Source organism: Orcinus orca, chromosome 14 (assembly GCF_937001465.1).
Source record: "Orcinus orca chromosome 14, mOrcOrc1.1, whole genome shotgun sequence".
NCBI classification, from domain to species: Eukaryota; Metazoa; Chordata; class Mammalia; order Artiodactyla; family Delphinidae; genus Orcinus; species Orcinus orca.
In genome coordinates, this window is record NC_064572.1 from 5,857,943 (window position 1) to 5,873,521 (window position 15,579).

General features: G+C 45.8%; 2 long non-coding RNA genes across 9 annotated transcripts in view; one reads left to right on the forward strand and one right to left on the reverse strand.

The window, feature by feature from the left end:
* Positions 1-355: 355 nt before the first annotated feature.
* LOC125961020 (uncharacterized) overlaps positions 356-15,579 on the reverse strand; it is a 42,801-nt gene continuing 27,577 nt past the window's right edge. For 5 of the 6 annotated variants that reach the window (XR_007471322.1, XR_007471323.1, XR_007471320.1 and 2 more), the window contains 3 exons: positions 13,334-13,552; positions 11,538-11,634; positions 11,105-11,210 (listed from right to left, as the gene is read on the reverse strand). This is a non-coding gene — a long non-coding RNA (uncharacterized LOC125961020). Of the gene's footprint in view, positions 517-11,104; positions 11,211-11,537; positions 11,635-13,333; positions 13,553-15,579 lie in introns of those variants that run through there. The other variant, XR_007471321.1, reaches the window with a different exon arrangement.
* The window catches only part of LOC125961019 (uncharacterized), a 38,568-nt gene continuing 34,583 nt past the window's right edge, over positions 11,595-15,579 (forward strand). For 2 of the 3 annotated variants that reach the window (XR_007471317.1, XR_007471319.1), the window contains exon 1: positions 11,595-11,692. This is a non-coding gene — a long non-coding RNA (uncharacterized LOC125961019). The remainder of the gene's footprint in view (positions 11,693-15,579) is intronic. The other variant, XR_007471318.1, reaches the window with a different exon arrangement.

Here is a 15,579-nt window from a genome sequence, read left to right on the forward strand (position 1 = left end):
TCATGGGATATCCAGGTGACTGAGGCAGAGTCGGCTCGGGATGAATCTTTGCTTCGTTTTCATTAGCTGCGGAGAAGACGATGACAGCTTGGTGCCTCTCCAACTTTACTATGGGTATGCCTCTCTTGGGGATCTTGTTAAATGCAGGCTGGTATTCAGTAGTTCTGGGTGGGGCCTGGATTCTGTGCTTCTAACAAGCTCCTAGGTGACGGTGACGCTGAGGGCAAGGGTTTGGCACCTGTGTTTCTCCCTTTCCGGAAGAGCAGGATGTCTGCCCCACCCCCACCCCGAGAGGAGGAAACATCCGCAATGTGACTACTAGGAACCAGCTTCCCTCACATGCAAGGGTCCTGTACCACTGCTCCCAACCATTCTGTCTGAGGAGCAGCAAGCCAAAACACTGAAGTGCTGAGGTTTGCAGCAAAGAGGAGGTTTATTCACAGGGCAGCCAAGCGAGGACGTGACGTGACAATAGGTCTCAAATCCGCCTCCCCAAAGGCAAGGGGCTTTGGGTATCTGTGGGATAAAGAATAAAGAAGCAGGGCAGTATGAGGCATGGGGAGCGTGAGGAAAGGTGATTGGAAAGAGGTGTGCTCATCATTGTTCTGAGCTGGCGTAACTAGGCTACAGGCCTCGGCACATTCTCAGGATGGAGTTGGGGAAAACAGGAGCAGAATGGAAGATGACAGCATGTGAAGGAGGTGTGGTGTCCATAGGTTCAGGGTCTGACGTGCTTCCTGGTGAAGCACCGATGCCCGCCAAAGCTGTAAATGGGGTGCTGGGGAAAACAGGAGCAGAATGGAAGAGGACAGCTTGTGAAGGAGGTGTGGTGTCCATATGTTCGGGGTCTGACGTGCTTCCTGCTGAAGCACCGATGCCCGCCAAAGCCGTAAATGGGGTGCTGGGGAAAACAGGAGCAGAATGGAAGATGACAGCGTGTGAAGGAGGTGTGGTGTCCATAGGTTCGGGGTCTGACGTGCTTCCTGCTGAAGCACCGATGCCCGCCAAAGCCGTAAATGGGGTGCTGGGGAAAACAGGAGCAGAATGGAAGATGACAGCGTGTGAAGTAGGTGTGGTGTCCATAGGTTCGGGGTCTGACGTGCTTCCTGCTGAAGCACCAATGCCCGCCAAAGCCGTAAATGGGGTGGTGGGGAAAACAGGAGCAGAATGGAAGAGGACAGCGTGTGAAGGAGGTGTGGTGTCCATAGCTTCCATATTAGAGGTACTGCCTGCCTGATCTGAGAGCAGAGAGTGAAAGTGGGAGAGCCTCTTCCTAGATTCTAACTCCTCTGAATTTATAGCACTGGCTCTGCCTGGCTTTATGACATATCCATTGTATGTGTCACAGAGAAAGAGCGGGCGGGGCAGGGGGTGAGGCAGGGGTCACATGCAAGCCCAGCTGCTGGCTTAACCCCGGCCCAAAGGCAAAGGGCGGGGCCCCTTCTGGACTTTCTAGTGGCTGGGACTTCTGGCTGTGGGTGGCAGGTGTTTGGCACCAGATGGGCCACCATGCGGAGACTGTTGGGGACTGTGGAAGCCTCCTCCAGAGCTCACCCTGCCTGGGGACTGGCTCTGCAGGCCCCTCAGCCCTGCGTATGTATCGGCCAGGCCTTCCCCACCACGGGGCCCAGAGGCCAGAGCCTGCTCAGACCTGAGGGCAGGAGGCAGCCAGAGCTTACCAGGGTGTGGGCCACCTCGTCCGCAGACCTCCCCAGCTCCTCTGCGAGACCTGGAGACAGGATCGCCTTCTCCAGGGCTGCTCAGCTGCCAGCATCACCATGAGCCAGGTGGCCAAGGTTTCTGAGCAGGAGATGCAGAGCCCTGATCCGACTGGATGCTGCAGCCCACGATGTCCCTTCCTGGCAGATAGGTTCTTTCTTCACTTCCTTTTTGAAATTTGGTAAAAGAACATTTAAACCTTGGCCTGTCCTTCAGGGTATATAGATGGTAGTGGCTTAGCCGGGATTCGATCCAAGCCTGTGTGATTCCAGAGCTTGTGCTCTGGACTGTGGTGCCTCCTCATCGTATATGCTTCATGTGTTACTTGTTTTTCTTTTTTGCTTGTAGTCCTTATGGTACTTAGCCCTAAGTGCCATACCTGTAACGAACAGCTACACTGCCCTGTAGGAGGTCTTCTTTTGTTCAACGCATGAATTGGTCATCCACCACACTGTGTTCTAATCTCAGAAGATACAGGTCAGGGACCACCAGTTGTCAGCATGGCACCATTCCATATTTCTAACTGAGGCTTGAAGCCCGTATTTTCCCTTTGTCTAGTTTGAAGGATCCAGATATGTAAAGATGATACTCTAGATAAATCATGGGCTATCCTGAAAGAAATTCACCAGTGAATTGTTCCGTATGAATTAGAAGCCAGCTTCTCTGGCCTTCCTGGAGTATATCCAGTAAGGCGTCTCATTCATGTCTAGAAAGCAAATATATCATTTATTGCAACTTCAGCGTGGAGCGATGTATTGGTATAAAGTACGATCAACACAATTTGGTCATTGTGAGTATGACAGCTGGGTCCACTCTTTACTACACATATGTAACTCTAGGGATTCTTATGCCCAAGACAGGAGACGTACTCTTGGCTGTCTAGGACAAGGGAAGCATGTGTTGTTATTCAGGAGCTGGAAGCTTCAGCATGACAGGTAGGAATTGAACAATCCTGGTCTACACATCACTTGACCTTGCTTAAAACTTGTTTCTTTGGCTTGCTTCATTGGAGTGTTTTCTCCCTCCTGGGGCTGACATTGTCTGTTATGTATCACGCATGTGACATGTAGAAGTTTCAGAACCCAAAATCATATAGATCAGTAAAAATGTATATCTATATATAAACCTATTGAAACTCACACTGGGCATAATTCATATATTCCAAAATCAGTTTGACCCTCTGCTCATGAGATTCTTTTTATGGTATGTCCCAGCAAATCTGGGCTTCCATCCCCAATAAATTTTGGGGTTGGAGGACACAAAAGCTTTTGCTCAGACCTAAATTCTGTCTGAAAACAAGGGAAATATTATAAGCCCTTTGTAACCTCTCCAAGAGCAGAAATGATTTACAGCTGTGGCGTTGAACCATAATTCCTCGATCTCATTTGAGAAGAGTTCAGTTAGAAACAGTGTCTTGATTTTTGTTTCTTTTGTTTCTTCCCTGTTTTCTTGTCTTGCTTACCAACAATCCATTGTAATTCATGAGTTAGTATGGCAGCAGGCTGAGTGTTCCCTGGAGCTCATTAAATGAAGTGTTTTTCCTAAAATGACGTTTGTCTCCTTGTTTTCAGCCCCTCTTCTTTCCTCTGCCCTTTACTATAACCAGAGCTCAGCAAAAGCTGAGTGACTTTGTGCAGACCTTACTTAGGCTCAGCCTTTTTTTCTTCATTATTTTATTCATGGCTCCTCCATTTCATTGCTTGCCTTCTCGAAATGTGTTGAAATCTTTCTGTGGTTGATGACTTCCAGAATATCTTGGCTTTTATTGGTTGATTAATTTTGGTATTTCTACAGTTTTATTTAGATATGGTTTCAGGAGGAACAGAAAGTAAATATATTTCCTAGTCTGCCATCTTGAGCTGAAAATCCCTGTGGATTTTAGCATCCAATGTTCCCATGGGAAAACACCCACCCATGGCCTTAATAGATGTAACACTCAAGATTTCAGCTTTTCTTGAGCAATCACTCAGGATTTCATATGTGGTCATTTCTAATGGGGAAATAATAACTATCTCATGACGTTGATTTGAGGATTAAATTAGATAATGAACATGAAAATGCTTTGTAAGATTTAAAAATCAGTAAAATTGTTTTTTGTTATTATTTGATTTGTTGCTATTTCAACTTCCCTTGACAGTTGTTTATGACCTTGCCTATGTGAGAAAATGTCCTCTGGGTTATTTTTCTGAAAGCCAGAATGTATTTTTCAATAGCTCAATGGAACTGGCATCATTTGTGAAGGTTAAGGGTGAAGGGGTAAATGTTTCTTGACACCTATCACTTTACAGTGTTTTCAGGAACTGACTGACTCATGTATTCCTCTACCAAATTTGGTTGAGGACCTCCTACCAGCCACATGCTTTACGTCAGGTGTTGGAAAGCATTTTCTGGATTTTAAATATCTTAGGCTTTGTGGGCCATATACAGTTTCTGTAGCTTCTCCTCCTCTTTCCTCTTCAACAAGCTTTCTAAACGTGAGAACCATTATTAGCTCACAGTCCTACAGATCCAGGCTGAGAGCCTGATTTGATTCGTGGCCATTATTTGCCAATTGCTGCTCTGCGTCTTCACTGAGGAGGGGGACCATGTTTGAGTAATCATTTCTTTGAATCAACTGTTGGTCTTCTGGGGCTTGTCCTTGCTCTCCTACAGTCTCTAATCAGTGTGACCTCCAGAGAGATCTTGTTGAAACATAAGTCAGATCATGTCACTCAAATTTCTTCAGTGGCTTCTTCACAGAAAATGCAAAGTCCTCAGAGTGCCTCCACAGACCTAGAAATCTGGTCCTCCGTTTCCGCTCTGACTGTTTCGTTCTCCTCTCCAATTTGCTCGCTCTGTTTTCCACACACTGACATCCTTTCTGCTCCTTGGATACTCCAAACCTACTCTTGCCTCATTGACTTTCTGCCGCACGCCAGCCGCAGAAAGAGGATTTCACCGCCCAGGGTCAGAAGGGAAGGGGTGAGGACCTGAAGTAGCACTGACGAATGGGGTCAGAAGCCCATGGGGTCAGAAGGCTGCAATGAGAAGCCTACTCACCGCAACAAAGAATAGACCCCCGCTCGCCGAAACTAGAGAAAGCTCGCATGCAGCAATGAAGACCCAATGCAGCCAAAAATAAATAAATAAAACATAAAGTATAGAATCTTAAAAAAGCAACAAAAAAATCGATAAAGAATATTACGAGAATAGAATCACAGGCCAGTTTCTCCTTTGAACATGCATGCAAAATGTGTAAAGAGAAGCACAAACTGTATCCATGGTATGTAAAACAATCATATATCAGAATCAAAGTAGCTTTATTCTGGCAATGCAAGGTTGCTTTAATGTCCAAACATGAAACTGATCCCAGGAATGAATTAGAGTGGGGAAAGAAGTCATTTACAACTGAAATCTTGGGACTTCCCTGGTGGTCCAGTATTTAGAACATGATGCTTTCCTGCTGGGACCCTGGGGTCCAATCCCAGGTCAGGGAACTAAGATCCTGCAAGACATGAGGCAGGGCCCCGAAAAAAACAAAAAAAGGAAAGAAGTCTTAACCAGGAGAAGCACAAGATCGAATAAACATAACAGATAACACCTTATGAAAAGTAGGTGAAGATTATGGAATATTCTAAAATTTAAAACAAAAAGATACTTTTGAAGATTCAAAAGGATGTGACAAATATTGTACATCGGCAAAAATGAAATGAAATAAAATATACAAATGATGGGAACGCAAAATTCCAGATGCCCAAGTCCTGTCTCTGAAGAGTCTCATTCAATGGGTTCAGGATTTCCTCTATATTTAAAAACCTACAGGTGATTCTGGTACGATTCACAGACACAATGTAAAGCTTCTCTTTTACAGGAAAGAATACCAGATTATTTTGTTATCTCATAGTTATACTAACAGGTTGTACTATTGACGGATAAGTCTGCTGTCAGAATGCACCCCCACTAGGGGTAAAAAAGGAACTAGTAGTCTCTACTGCTACTTGGTGGCAGCATGCATGTATTGCAAGGGCAATTATTGTAGCAATCCAAATTAGTGGAACATTTTAGAATTGGAAGACTACATACAGATCATCTAGTCAAGCTTCCAACTATTAAAGTTGTGAAAACTAAAGCCCATATAAATGAAATGATTTATCTCCAAAGAGCATTAGTCAAAGTATGAAATAAAAAATATCTCTGAACTTTTAATTTAGTGCTGTTTTTATTAATCTCAAGTATTAGCTTAAACTTCAGTGTGACAGATTTGGGATTGAATTCCTGCTCACGTTTACTGGTTGCGTGCCTTTTAGTAAGTTACTAAAACACTTTTTTTAAAAATAGACGTATTTATTTATTTATCTTTGGCTGCCTAGGCTCTTCGTTGCTGTGCGCGGGCTTTCTCTAGTTGCGGTGAGCAGGGGCTACTCTTTGTTGCAGTACGCGGGCTTCTCATTGTGGTGGCTTCTCGTTGTTGCTGAGCACGGGGTCTAGGTGCGTGGGCTTCAGTAGCTGTGGTTCACGGGCTCTAGCACGCAGGCTCAGTAGTTGTGGTACATGGTCTTAGTTGCTCCGTGGCATGTGGGATCTTCCCGGACCAGGGCTCAAACGTGTGTCCCGTGCACTGGCAGGTGGATCCTTAACCACCGCGCCAACAGGGAAGCCCTACTAATACACTTTTAACTTTGCTTTTCACGTATGTAAAACGGTGAGCCTTGACTGATATAGAATATGAGATAACCTAGCACTGGTCTTCACACATATATGTAGTTAAAATTTTTTGGCTCTCATCCCACTTAAACAGCCTCTATCCCCTTAATAATGAATGTGTCTTTCAGCTAGCAGAGCACCCCAGAGCTGACCACATTCTGGCAAGAGATATAGGATTCTTTTTCTTACTGGGGGTTCTTTATACCTGATATTTGAAGTGCACTGAAACATGAACAACTCTTGTTTATATTGTATTAATGGATTTGATGGATGAATTTTAGAAAGTAATATGCAGGAATTGAGCTGCCTTACTCTCAAGAAATATAATTCGATAGTGGTGGCTAGAACGATAAACAGTGTTTGGACAGGGAGTCCATATTGGATGTGAACTTCCTGTCCTCCCATTCGTCTATTAAGAATAAATAGAATCCTTTCAAAATGTGTTTTAAAGGGCAGTTATTTCTTTCTGCCTCATTTAAGTTACCTGCAAGAAAAAGACAATCTCCTGCATCCTTGTTTAATAGGCTTTTAACGTAAAACAGATAATTTTTTGCAACATTTCCCAAACTTTTCGTTATCCAATTGGCTGAGGCTTCTCAATGATTATCATTTCACAACAATATCTCCATCTTCAACTTCTTTCAATGAATTGGCCTAATAGATGTGCCATTAAAACAGAGCTTCACTCTCAACGTATTTTTAATTTTGTATTCAAAGGGTATGAAGGATTCAGCCATAACAGTGAGTGGATTTCTGATACATGCTACATGATGGATGCAACTAAGTGAAAGGAGTCAGGCATGAAAGGCTACATATCGTATGGTTCCATTTATATGAAATGTCCAGCAGTGGCAAATCCATACACACAGAAAAGATTCTACATTAGTGGTTGCCAGGGGGTTGGAAGAGAGGGAAATAGGGAATGACTCCTTAAAATGGGTGTAGGTTTCCTCTTGGTTGATGAAAATGTTTTGCAGCTCGGCAGTGGTGATAGTTACACAACATTGTGACAGTAGTAAATTCCACTGAATGGTACGGTGAATTGTAAAATGATCCAAATGGTGAATTTTGTGTTATGTTCCTTTTACTACAATAAAAAGGAGAAAGAATTCGGGAAAGACTTAGAGTTTGGGAAACTAAGGTGAACTGGTCAAGAAAAAGACAGCTCTATTGTTCAGTTTTCTCTCAGCTCTCCCAGTGCATTAATCCTCAGCCAAAAGTAGCCTGAACTTGTAGATGATAGTCATTCAACACAGTCCAGGGAAAAGTAAATAAAATAAAACCCAACTCTTCTTCTTTAGCACATGTAGGAAAGGTTAACTTGCTGCTCAGCCACGTGGACATTCATGAAGACGTTTCACTTTAGCTGTCCTCTACTTCAGTACTTTACTCACTTGAGCTCATTCACACATGTAGGCAACAGCATTCCTTAATTCGATGGAATCTGCAGCACTGGTTGTGATCGGTCTCATGGAAAGAAAAGGAAAGGTGGCGCGGAAGCCAAGGGAAGAGATTTTCAAGACAGAGACGTTGTTTAAGATCTGACTCGGCTTGGCGGTCACAAAGATAAGGATTGAGAAGTAGTGCCCTGGACTTGTCAACGGAGAAATCATTGGGGGCTTCAAGGAGATCAGTTTCACGAGAGTAGGGGGGCAGAAACCAGACCGCAGTGTGGATGGGAGGGGAGAAATGGGGGGCAAGTCAAGAAATTGATGGCAAAGGGAAAGAAGGGAGGGGTGGATAGGAGGACAGGAGAATGGAATGGAGGAGAGCAGTTCCTTGTGGCTCTTTAATATGGCTGGGAGGGGCCAACAGAGAAGGAGAGCGTGAAGATGTAGGAAGAGGGGGTGGCATCCCGAGCCCAAGGAGGACTGGCCCGTGTCTTCAGCTCCCACCAGCTGGATGTTCCCTCCCTCTAGCTTTCCACGTAGGCTGTGGAAGTTGCCCCTTGCCTCCTTGGATCAGCCGCCCTTGATTCGTTCGTCCTTTTCTTATTTCTCAGCACATCTGGGTCATACGTTATGTGAAGACAAACAAATCACCACTGATACTTAATTTTCTTGAAAAATCCCCAGGCAGGTACCATTTTGGAGAACTACATATTGTGCCTCAGCAAGCCAAAGTAGCCCATTTTTCCTCTCTCACTGGGAGAGATTGCTGTTTCTTGGAGAACCTGATGAAGAGGGTGACTCGCACTTAGGAATAACGTTGCTTGAAAAGTGCAAAAGGTGAGGTAGTTTGGCTCTGAGGGGCCTCTGAGGCCTGAGACTTCCTGAGAGATGGCAGACTCACAGCTCCCATTTCCCTCTGACCCTGGGCTATGAGCTCATCAAATGAGATGGTAAATAAAGTCACTGACATGGTTTAAAGGATAATTTTGTTCTCTCTTGTTCACTCAGAGCAAATTGAATGGGATTTGCATACAACATATGGATGAAATATCCATACGATGGGGCTTGACCATATCCTCATGGTTCCCCTTCCCTTTTCTACATCTGGCCCCTTTAGCTCTGCAGACTTAACCCCACACCATCAGTCCACCCAGTCGGTCCGCTGAACGTCTCTTCCTCCTTTGCGTCTGGTCGTTGTCGTCACCTTGTTCTCCACTACCGCCTCCTGCAGTAGCTGTTAGGTCCAGAGAGGTTGGTTCACTGTGAGCAAGTAACTGTCAACTCCATGGACAGGTGGAAGTGACTTGGCAGCCGGGATGCGCCCATCCTGAGTTCATTATACCCATGAGGGTCAAGGAGAATGGGGATGCAGCTGGTCTGCAGAGCCCCGGCAGTTCTGAGACACATGCTCCTGGATCCACACGTTGCTCCATACCCAGCCTTGCCTTTCTTTGTTCTCTCTCTTGACTCCATCCAGGTTTCTGCTCTCCTTGTCCCTTTGGGGAGGGAGGCCAGTACCAGCCCAGGTGTAGTCCCCCAAAGCTTCCTACTTCCAAGCGTTACGTAGGCTTGTATATCCCCTTGCTTGGGTTGCCCTGGCATTCGTGCCAACAAGTTGAGTGGTTTATGCCCTAGGCTCTCTTTTCTGGCAAGAATGTGCCTAAAAATCTCCATCTCTGGTTTGGTGGCCCCTAAAAATTCCCAGTCAGTTTTGGTGAGGGGACACTTGGTGACAGTGTTGTCTTTCGAAATGAGTAGTTCCGTTACCGACAATCCTTTGCTCCCCATCCATTATTTATAAGGGTTCCCTGTTTGTATGTGCAAACTATTTGTGTGTATATTTGGAGAAATACATTGTACAGGCCTCTTTTTTATTTCTTCCACACACCCTAGAGATGTCATAGAGGCAGTAAATATGTCCAACTTTTTGAGAACTTGGAACAATCAAGACTTACCTGTATGGAATGCTCTTAATGATGTCAATTCCCATGACAGTACCTTTCATATGACACACTTAGGGACTGTTAACAGATTAAAAGCAGTAAAAGACGTGGACAGAGAGAATTTTCATTATCTTGTGCTCTGAAATCTTGGATTTTCATTGGTTTCAATGGGCCTGAAATTGTATTTTCTTTAGTAGGGACATAGAAGCCTCTAGCGGTATTCTTAACAAAGCAAGGTGAGTTATAAGCCATCATCTGATGGAGGGTAAATGTACCACAGTCCAGTTTAAGAAAAATACAATATAAAAGTCTTACCATGGAAGAAAATCTTTATATGATCTTTTGAAAAAAAAAAGCTTCAAGAAACATAAAGACATGACACCATATTCCGTTTAAAGTCAGTGACTTGTAAGCAAGGCAAAGCAAAGACAGTCTGATTAAGGCCGTTGCATTGTTCTGGCATTTTTTAGGTCTCACCCATTTCTGTGGCCGTTTTAGAACCTAAGCTTCTAGGGCACAGAGAACTTCATCTTGACGTAGGGCTGAGCAAATGCACGGAGCATTTCTCAATAAGTAGGCATTAAATTCTTAGTCCAGAAGGAGCCTTGAGATGCCCTCTCTTTACTCCTTGGTAGAACTGTTTTAACCATCCCCCGAAAACAGATTTTTTTCTTTAAATCTCAAAATTCAGAGATTCCACAATCAGAAGTTACTTCTCATATTGCCTTGTGGTCTGCTGTGGGCATCTGTCGAATGGTGTGAACTCTGCGTGGGGAGCCTGGCCTACCCTCCAGGCCCACGGTTTGGGCTGCGGTGGTGCCATGCTGTGCTCAGGGGCCTTCTTTTTTGGAAGTCTGGGCTCCAGTGAGCCTTGGTCATGTTCTCTTATGGAACCTTGGGTGCTAGACCACTCTGACCCTCAGTCTCATTTGCAGGTTCTGGGGAGGATTAAATGAGCTCATGGGATATCCAGGTGACTGAGGCAGAGTCGGCTCGGGATGAATCTTTGCTTCGTTTTCATTAGCTGCGGAGAAGACGATGACAGCTTGGTGCCTCTCCAACTTTAATATGGGTATGCCTCTCTTGGGGATCTTGTTAAATGCAGGCTGGTATTCAGTAGTTCTGGGTGGGGCCTGGATTCTGTGCTTCTAACAAGCTCCTAGGTGACGGTGACGCTGAGGGCAAGGGTTTGGCACCTGTGTTTCTCCCTTTCCGGAAGAGCAGGATGTCTGCCCCACCCCCACCCCGAGAGGAGAAAACATCCGCAATGTGACTACTAGGAACCAGCTTCCCTCACATGCAAGGGTCCTGTACCACTGCTCCCAACCATTCTGTCTGAGGAGCAGCAAGCCAAAACACTGAAATGCTGAGGGTTGCAGCAAAGAGGAGGTTTATTCACAGGGCAGCCAAGCGAGGACGTGACGTGACAATAGGTCTCAAATCCGCCTCCCCAAAGGCAAGGGGCTTTGGGTATCTGTGGGATAAAGAATAAAGAAGCAGGGCAGTATGAGGCATGGGGAGCATGAGGAAAGGTGATTGGAAAAACGTGTGCTCATCATTGTTCTGAGCTGGCGTAACTAGGCTACAGGCCTCAGCACATTCTCAGGCTGGAGTTTTCGGCCCTCTGATGGCAGGAGGTCAAAAGGCACTTGCCCAGGTGGAAGATCGGTGGTCCTCTCCACTCTAAACCAGCTCAGCCTAACCAGGCACAGCTGATTCCAAGTTCCTGGACGATCACGGGGCAAACATCTTATTGCTTATGCTACATGCTACTTGGAGGATGTGCAGGTGTTCAAGCTACCTTGATGAGTGAAGACCGGGATTTGACTAATCATGACACCTTGTTTCACCTCCAGGCGAGCAGAAGAGAGCTGTAGGCTGAGTCTGGCTCCTGGCACCTGGAATTGGAGGCAGGTGGTTTAAAAACGGGCTCTCCCACCCTCTGTGTGATATTAGGTAGATAGACTATTGAACCTTCCTGTGCCTGTTTCTCCACAAGCAGCATGGGGACACTCAGAGTCCCTCTCTTGGGGGCTGTTATGGGGGTTCAGTGAGATACAGATGCATGCACAGGCACACGGGAGACACCCAGTGTGTGTTCCCTTCGTGCTTATTTTTATTAGGACACCAGTATTGTTAGAAGATTTCTGGTTTGGACAACAAATTAGATAGGTGGTCATTGCTATAGTTTATGGGAGAGCAATTCACATTGCCATTTGCAAAAAAGTAGTTGGTTGTCCAGTGGGGATTATAAACATCCGTTTAACATGAGCTACTGAACAGATAGTTCACACAGTAAGTAGTTTATTTAAAATCAATTCTCTTTGTTTTCTTAAGCAATTGTTAACCCCCAATTTCGTGAGTACTACCAAGTAAGTCACTTGAAAATCATCTAGAGCAATCTATTTCACTTAGCAAGCCTAAAGCTATAGTTCAACCATTATATTTACTGTTCTATGACAAAAATTACTCTAAACAGCTATTCCCTGGATAAGTAATCAGCTAAAGCTAGTTTGACTGACTAAATCGATTTACTGAGTTAATAAGCCAGTTGTTTTAGAATAGGTCGAATGCATATTTCTCATCCATTCTGCATTAAACTGTTTCCCATTCGTACATAGCCACATTCCAACTTCTGTGCTGTAGGGCTTGGCTGAACTACACCTGCCTTCAGTGAAACTTTTCTCTCCTGCACAATTGGAGATAATTTTAGTCTCCTCGTGACTCCCACGGGGTTACCTCTGTTGTGACACTTGACTATTTGGTGGCATATTTTATTTGAAAAAGCCTTCCGTTACTCCGGGCACGTCAAACAGTAAATGCTTTCTCTTCGTAAACCTGCATAACAATTTTCTGAACTCTTCTGCTCTGGGCAAGATTCATCAGTACACCAGGCAAACATAGTGAAAGAGGAGACAGTACTTGTGTTGTATTCAATTGGGTCTTGATACCTAAGTGTGACTCTTAACCAAGGATTATGCAGTAGTTAAGGACACAGATTCAAGTTGTTTAGGGTGTGTCCTAAAGTGTCAGTGGCAGAATTTAAGTCTCTACTCTGGAAATTGTAGACCTGAGACAAACTACTTCCCTAAACGTCATTTCCTACATCTGAGAAAGATAATAGTATCTACCTTGTAGTAGACTGAATAATACCATTGCCCCCAAATGTCCACATTCTACTCTCCAGAACCTGTGAATGTCACCTTAAATGGCAGAAGGCACTTTGCCAGTGGGATGAAAGTAATGGTTCTCAGATGGGAAGATTCTCCTGGACTATCTGGATGGGCCCAAATATAACCACTGGTGTTCTCGTAAGAGAGAGGCAGAGGGAATTTGTACTCCAAAGAGAATGTGATGACGAAGTTGGGGTTGCATTGATGTGGCCAGAAGTGAAGGAATGCTGGCGAGGAAACAAACAGATTCTCGCTTAGAGCCTCTAGAAGGAGGATGGATGGCCCTGTCGACTTCTGGGTTCAGCCCAGGGAAACTGGTTTTGGACCTCTGTCTTCCAGAACCATAAGAAAATAAGTGTGTTTTGTTAGAAGCAAGCACATTTGTAGTCATTTGTTACAGCAGCCATAGGGAACTAATGCATACCTCATAGGAAGTAGTTCTCCAATTAAAATGTGTGAGTGGAAACACACTTAGTGGCATGTGTGACACACACTAGTTATGCTACCGTAGGTCGTTCTTGGAAACTGAAGCCTTGGTTTTGAGAGATCATCAAAACCAGTCCAATGGTTGCCATGTTTCTCCTTGTTCAGCCTGGTGACCAACCCGGTAGAGAGAGCTCCATCCTTTCCCACAGGACCCCACCTGTGGGTACGTAGAGGGAAGCGGTTATGTCTCCCTTAAGGCACCTTTTTCTTTTCCTTTCTACTTTTGTCTTCATTAATCTTCATCCAACTGACCTTTCTAAATTTTACAGAAAACAAAACCATTTCTCCATGGATTCAGATACTACCCCAAGTTAATATTCCAACCAAGTTCTTGTTCTTCCGGGTCTCATCACCAGAAATTTCTGAGCCTAACTCTACTCTAGTTTCTAGGATCACTCATTTTCTCATTTCTCCCTTCTCCTTTTAGTTCAGAGTCTTGTCAATTGAGTTCCTTCCCTAACCACAACTTATAGTACGGTGACACAGCAAAGTGATGAAAGTCTAGACGGTCTGGTTTTAATCCCGGGTTTTGCCACCTACTTACTGTGTGGCATTAGGCAAGCTCTTCAATGTCTCTGGGCCTCAGTTTCCCCCAGAAAAGTGAACATTATGAATATTCCCTACCTCTAGGGTTGCCATTATGAGGAATAAGTGAGTTAATATTTGGTAAGCCCTTAGAATAGTACTTGTTATAGTCTAAGCACTACAGTTGTGCTTGTTAATAATAATAAATGAAATTCCAAGCGTATAACTTACTCAACTTTCTGTCATAACTTTGAAGTGTTGGTCTATCTGTTGGCTCACATTGCAGGTAAATGAGTCGAGGCATGGGCTGAGGCATTGCTATCACTGGGTGGTGTGTTCCCAGAACTTGGAACAGCGGTGTGAAATGGGTAGTGGTTCTATTAGAGACAGGGCAGACTGGAAAATGACAGCCTGGGAAGGAGGTGTGGTGTCCATAGCTTTGGTGTTAGAGGTGCTGCCTGATGAAGCACCAGTGCCGGCCTAAGCCGTAAATGGGGTGCTGGGGTAAAGAGGAGCAGGATGGAAGATGACAGCGTGGGAAGGAGGTGTGGTGTCCATAGGTTCGGGGTCTGACGTGCTTCCTGCTGAAGCAGCGATGCCCGCCAGGGCCGTAAATGGGGTGCTGGGGAAAACAGGAGCAGAATGGAAGATGACAGCGTGTGAAGGTGGTGTGGTGTCCATAGGTTCGGGGTCTGACGTGCTTCCTGCTGAAGCAGCGATGCCCGCCAGGGCCGTAAATGGAGTGCTGGGGAAAACAGGAGCAGAATGGAAGATGACAGCATGTGAAGGTGGTGTGGTGTCCATAGGTTCGGGGTCTGACGTGCTTCCTACTGAAGCAGCGATGCCCGCCAGGGCCGTAAATGGGGTGCTGGGGAAAACAGGAGCAGAATGGAAGATGACAGCGTGTGAAGGAGGTGTGGTGTCCATAGGTTCGGGGTCTGACGTGCTTCCTGCTGAAGCACCGATGCCCGCCAGAGCCGTAAATGGGGTGCTGGGGAAAACAGGAGCAGAATGGAAGAGGACAGCGTGTGAAGGAGGTGTGGTGTCCATAGCTTCCATATTAGAGGTACTGCCTGCCTGATCTGAGAGCAGAGAGTGAAAGTGGGAGAGCCTCTTCCTAGATTCTAACTCCTCTGAATTTATAGCACTGGCTCTGCCTGGCTTTATGACATATCCATTGTACGTGTCACAGAGAAAGAGCGGGCGGGGCAGGGGGTGAGGCAGGGGTCACATGCAAGCCCAGCTGCTGGCTTAATCCCGGCCCAAAGGCAAAGGGCGGGGCCCCTTCTGGACTTTCTAGTGGCTGGGACTTCTGGCTGTGGGTGGCAGGTGTTTGGCACCAGATGGGCCACCATGTGGAGACTGTTGGGGACTGTGGAAGCCTCCTCCAGAGCTCATCCTGCCTGGGGACTGGCTCTGCAGTCCCCTCAGCCCTGCGTATGTATCGGCCAGGCCTTCACCACCACGGGGCCCAGAGGCCAGAGCCTGCTCAGACCTGAGAGCAGGAGGCAGCCAGAGCTTACCAGGGTGTGGGCCACCTCGTCCGGAGACCTCCCCAGCTCCTCTGCGAGACCTGGAGACAGGATCGCCTTCTCCAGGGCTGCTCAGCTGCCAGCATCACCATGAGCCAGGTGGCCAAGGTTTCTGAGCAGGAGATGC